A 5,424-nucleotide genomic window follows, 5' to 3' on the forward strand; every position below is an offset into this window, starting at 1 on the left:
GGTTTGAGAAACTATGCACCTCCCCCAAATCACCTACGCATAATATTTCACAAATCTATACGATGATTATGGAAAACTTTTTCCCACAACCTCCTACCTTCCTGGCTTCCTGGGAGAAGGAATTGTCAGGGCTACCTACACAGATTAACTGGGATTCTGTGTTTAAGAACGCTCAGGCGAGTTCTTTATGCATCTCGACATTAGAGACCCTTTATAAACTTATATATAGGTGGTACAGGACCCCTCGTGTTCTCAATAAAATGTTCCCCTCCCTGTCGAATCTATGTTGGAGATGCAAAAATGCCCCAGGGAGTTTTATACATATTTGGTGGGATTGCCCTCTTATAACTCCATTCTGGACAGGAGTATTTAAATGCACCGAACAGATATTGGGAGATGAGATTCCGAAAGACCCAGATTTCTGGCTCCTTAGTCACACCTCCGCAGGGTCACACTCCTACAAATATTCCCTGTTAAGACACCTTAGCAACGCAGCTAAAGCGGTGGTTCCAATCCTTTGGAGATCCACCTCCCCACCCTCGATTAAAATGTGGTTCACAAAGATTGATCACTTTTTAGACATGGAAGACCTTGTCTCCTTCTCATTTGGGAAAACAGTTGACTTCATAGCTATCTGGTTTCCCTGGTACGACTTCAAGGACACACCGATGTATCGGTCCTATATTACGACATAACCCCCTTCATATTTATAAACATGCTCATATTCATGCTTGTATTATTATTCATATCCATACTCATATTCCGACAATGATGTCTCTATAGTATGGTCCAGACTCATAGTTGGTGGGGGAGGCCTCTCCGTCCCCCAATGGGTCTGCCCTTACTGTGCAGACTCTTACACCTGACTCTGCCTACCCTAATTTTCCCTTACTTCTCCTCTCTTCCTCTTCTCTTCTCTCTCTTGTTTCTCTTTCCCATTCATCAATGCTGTTTTGATAATATGTTTTTCTTTTATAAGTTTTTAATGTTGTCAGTAATGCAGACAGATATTTTTCTACTAAGGGCGCTTTATGTGTAGTGTACTGTCGAATATATGTCACGCGATATTTTTGTATGCCCTCCTTTTGTTTTTGAAAATATTTCTGTAATGTTTTGACTGCTGCTTTGACTAATAACTAATAAAAACAGTTTACACAAAAAAAAAAAGATATCAGACGAAAAAGACAAATTACACAAATAATGCTGTATATATCAGCAGAGTGATTAAAAAAGTATTAAATGATGATAAGACGATATGTGACTCACATGGTAGGAAGTAGGTGGCAGATGGTTTGTATGCACACCCACTAGGATTAAGCGAGTATTGATATTTGAAATTAATCAGAGCGAAAATTTGGTAAATCTTGTTTTCTCTATTGGTTTATGAATTTTTTATACGTGAGTATATTCATATGAGAGAAACAAGAAAAACCGGCTTTAACGACTCCGGACTCCTTCTAGAAAGGTAAACATAGGTAAAATACTGCAATAAGAAATTGTGGTGGAAAATACTGGTGAATAGAGGGTATATACACGGAAGGTGTGTTCCTTGATACTACAGTACCCAGTATTCCCAGAGGGTCACCCTTTCTGGTACTGACCAGGCCCAATGCTGCTTGGCTTCCAAGATCAGATGAGATCGGGCATGTTCAGCATGGTATGACTGTAGATAGTCAAGTAGATACCTATCTGCGTATGGAAAAACCAGTTGCTTAATAGGTTTGAGCCGATCAAAAATAGGGGGTGGGGAAAGGTATTCCCAATTACTTCAAAGTGTCTGGACAATGTGTCCCATTGCTTTAGATGTAAAAATAAAGCCAAAAGAAAGGGGATTTTTCACATAGATGCAGGGCCAAAATTCAACATGCGGGGGCCAGTATCCTGGTATTGATACTGGGACGGTTTGAAAAAAGAATAATAATAATAAAGGGGGCCTCAAAAAGGGCCATACACATTGTATATGTTCACAATTTCCCACAACTAAATTGTGGTGATATCAGTGAGCATGTGAGCATTGCCCCACTGACGAGAATAGAGTGTACCAATACTGCGAAGATATAGCCTTTTAGCTGTAGAATATCATATAATTGAAAATAAAGGCACAAAAATGACTTCTATCTATCAACTAGGCAAAAGACACCATATATCAATATTTCCACAGTCCAAGCAGATTGCCAGGTGGAGATAATATTGAAGTAAATGAAATTAGAAAGTATGTCAGTCTGAATTAGACAAATGAGTAAATAAATTACTGAGTACTTTGCAGCAATACCATATGTTGTCTCATAAAGAACATAACCGGAAGTGAAGCGCGTTTCGCTGGGAGAAGCTTGTTCACCTGATCGTCCTCCCAGCGAAACGCGCGTCACTTCTGGTCCGGCGCCCGACTTCCGGGACCTCAGTAACGGAGCTCCGGCGGGCGGACTCCTCTCCAGCACACGGCAGGTATCTTACACCCTTCCCTGCTACCTCTGTCCAGCTCTCCACACAGGCACCATATTCCCCTGTATTTTTCAACGTTACAGGGGATGAGCACTCTCCACTCTGTGCATACGGCACGGACAGGATAGGTTGCCTAGCAACAAGTTCAGACCAAACAGCATTTGCTGGCTGTCTCCACAGATTTATTCCATGCAGATAAGGAAATTAACCAACACAGGGAGACTACTTATCAGGTGGTAATTTATGCACCAATCCTAATATCACTCTGATTACCAGCCCAGTCTGACCATTGCTAAGGAGAACTCGATTAAATTATTTACAGAGGTTCAGTACACATAGCGTGTCTTGAATAAATAATGACAAATATTGCTCTTTATGTGTATCCTCCCCGCAATTGACAGTCCACTGCTTATACTGTTTTTTGTGCTGGATTGTATGTGAAACATTATGTTCTTTATGAGACAACATATGGTATTGCTGCAAAGTACTTAGTAATTTTTTACTCATTTGTCTAATTCAGACTGACAGACTTTCTAATTTAATTTACTTCAATATTATCTCCACCTGGCAATCTGCTTGGACTGTGGAAATATTGATATATGTTGTCTTTTGCCTAGTTGATAGATAGAAGTCATTTTTGTGCCTTTATTTTCAATTATATGATATTCTACAGCTAAAAGGCTATATCTTCGCAGTATTGGTACACTCTATTCTCGTCAGTGGGGCAATGCTCACATGCTCACTGATATCACCACAATTTAGTTGTGGGAAATTGTGAACATATACAATGTGTATGGCCCTTTTTGAGGCCCCCTTTATTATTATTATTCTTTTTTCAAACCGTCCCAGTATCAATACCAGGATACTGGCCCCCCCATGTTGAATTTTGGCCCTGCATCTATGTGAAAAATCCCCTTTCTTTTGGCTTTATTTTTACATCTAAAGCAACGGGACACATTGTCCAGACACTTTGAAGTAATTGGGAATACCTTTCCCCAACCCTATTTTTGACCGGCTCAAACCTATTAAGCAACTGGTTTTTCCATACGCAGATAGGTATCTACTTGACTATCTACAGTCATACCTTGCTGGACATGCCCGATCTCATCTGATCTTGGAAGCCAAGCAGCATTGGGCCTGGTCAGTACCAGAAAGGGTGACCCTCTGGGAATACTGGGTACTGTAGTATCAAGGAACACATCTTCCATGTATATACCCTCTATTCACCAGTATTTTCCACCACAATTTCTTATTGCAGTATTTTACCTATGTTTACCTTTCTAGAAGGAGTCCGGAGTCGTTAAAGCCGGTTTTTCTTGTTTCTCTCATATGAATATACTCACGTATAAAAAATTCATAAACCAATAGAGAAAACAAGATTTACCAAATTTTCGCTCTGATTAATTTCAAATATCAATACTCGCTTAATCCTAGTGGGTGTGCATACAAACCATCTGCCACCTACTTCCTACCAAGTGAGTCACATATCGTCTTATCATCATTTAATACTTTTTTAATCACTCTGCTGATATATACAGCATTATTTGTGTAATTTGTCTTTTTCGTCTGATATCTAATAAAAGTTACGTTTTATCTTCATATTCACATTCACAAATATTTCATTTTCATTAACAAGTTAATTTATATAAAGTGTGCCCCAGAGAGACACTAAAACATTCCTCCTTTTGCTTCTTTGCAAAAAAAACCCTTCAAAAGCCTATACATCCACCTACGATATAGGCAAAAGAGGGGGAATGCACCTGACTCAAGCACAGTGGAGAATGATTTCTGTGTTGTGCAAAATTCTCCAACCCTTTGAACTTGCCACACGTGAAGTCAGTTCAGACACTGCCAGCTTGAGTCAGGTCATTCCTATCATCAGGCTTTTGCAGAAGCAGCTGGAAAAATTGAAGGAGAAGCTCAGAGGGATCAATTCCATTAAGTATGTGGGACTTGTGGATGGAGCCCTTCATTCGCTTTGCCAGGATTCAAAGGTGGTCAATCTGTTGAAATCAGAGCACTACAATTTGCCCACCGTGCTCGATCCCAGGTTTAAAGCCTACATTGTTTCTCTCTTTCCAGCAAACACAAGTCTGAAGAGATTCAAAGACCTGCTGGTGAGAAAATTGTCAACTGAAACGGAACGTGACCCGTCAACAGCTCCTCCATTTTCTCCCACAACTGGGGCTGCGAAGAAAAGGATAAAATTTCCTAGCCCACCCACTGGCGGTGATGCAGGGCAGTCAGGAGCAAGTGTTGACATCTGGTCTGGACTGAAGGACTTGCCAGTGATTACTGACATGTCTACTGTCACTGCCTATGATTCTTTCACCATTGAAAGAATGGTGGAGGATTATATGAGTGACAGCATCCAAGTAGGCACGTCAGACAGTCCGTACGTATACTGGCAGGATAAAGAGTCAATTTGGAGTCCCTTGCACAAACTGGCTTTATTTTAGCTAAGCACCCCCCCCAAGTGTGTACTCCAAAAGAGTGTTTAGTGCAGCCGGTAACCTTGCCATCGACTGGCGTAGGAGGTTCCTTCCACAAAATGTGGAGACGAAGATGTTCATCAAAATTAATTATAAATTCCTCCAGGAAGACCTTTACCAGCAATTTCCTCCAGAGAGTACACAGGGACCTGTGATGGTGGATTCTAGTGGGGACGAATTAATACTCTGTGAGGAGGATGTACACACTTAAAGGGGTGAAGAATCGGAGGATGAGGATGAGGTCGACATCTTGCCTCTGTAGAGCCAGTTTCTGCAAAGAGAGATTAATTGCTTATTTTTTGGTGGGGGCCCAAACAACCAATTATTTCAGCCACAGTCGTGTGGCAGATCCTGTCACTGAAATGATTGGTTTGTTAAAGTGTGCATGTCCTTTTTACACAACATAAGGATGGGTGGGAGGGCCCAAGGAATATTCCATTTTGCATCTCTTATTTTTTCCTTTTCATTATGTGCTCTTTAGGGCCTTGTT

The 5,424-nt window shown here is 40.9% G+C and overlaps 2 pseudogenes; one reads left to right on the forward strand and one right to left on the reverse strand.

Annotated features, from left to right (window-relative positions):
- Positions 1-1,552: 1,552 nt before the first annotated feature.
- Positions 1,553-1,671, reverse strand: LOC134912610 (5S ribosomal RNA; annotated as a pseudogene).
- A 1,841-nt stretch (positions 1,672-3,512) lies between these two features.
- On the forward strand, positions 3,513-3,631 carry LOC134912970 (5S ribosomal RNA; annotated as a pseudogene).
- The last annotated feature ends 1,793 nt before the right edge of the window (positions 3,632-5,424 follow it).

Source organism: Pseudophryne corroboree, chromosome 4 (genome assembly GCF_028390025.1).
Source record: "Pseudophryne corroboree isolate aPseCor3 chromosome 4, aPseCor3.hap2, whole genome shotgun sequence".
Taxonomy (NCBI): Eukaryota; Metazoa; Chordata; class Amphibia; order Anura; family Myobatrachidae; genus Pseudophryne; species Pseudophryne corroboree.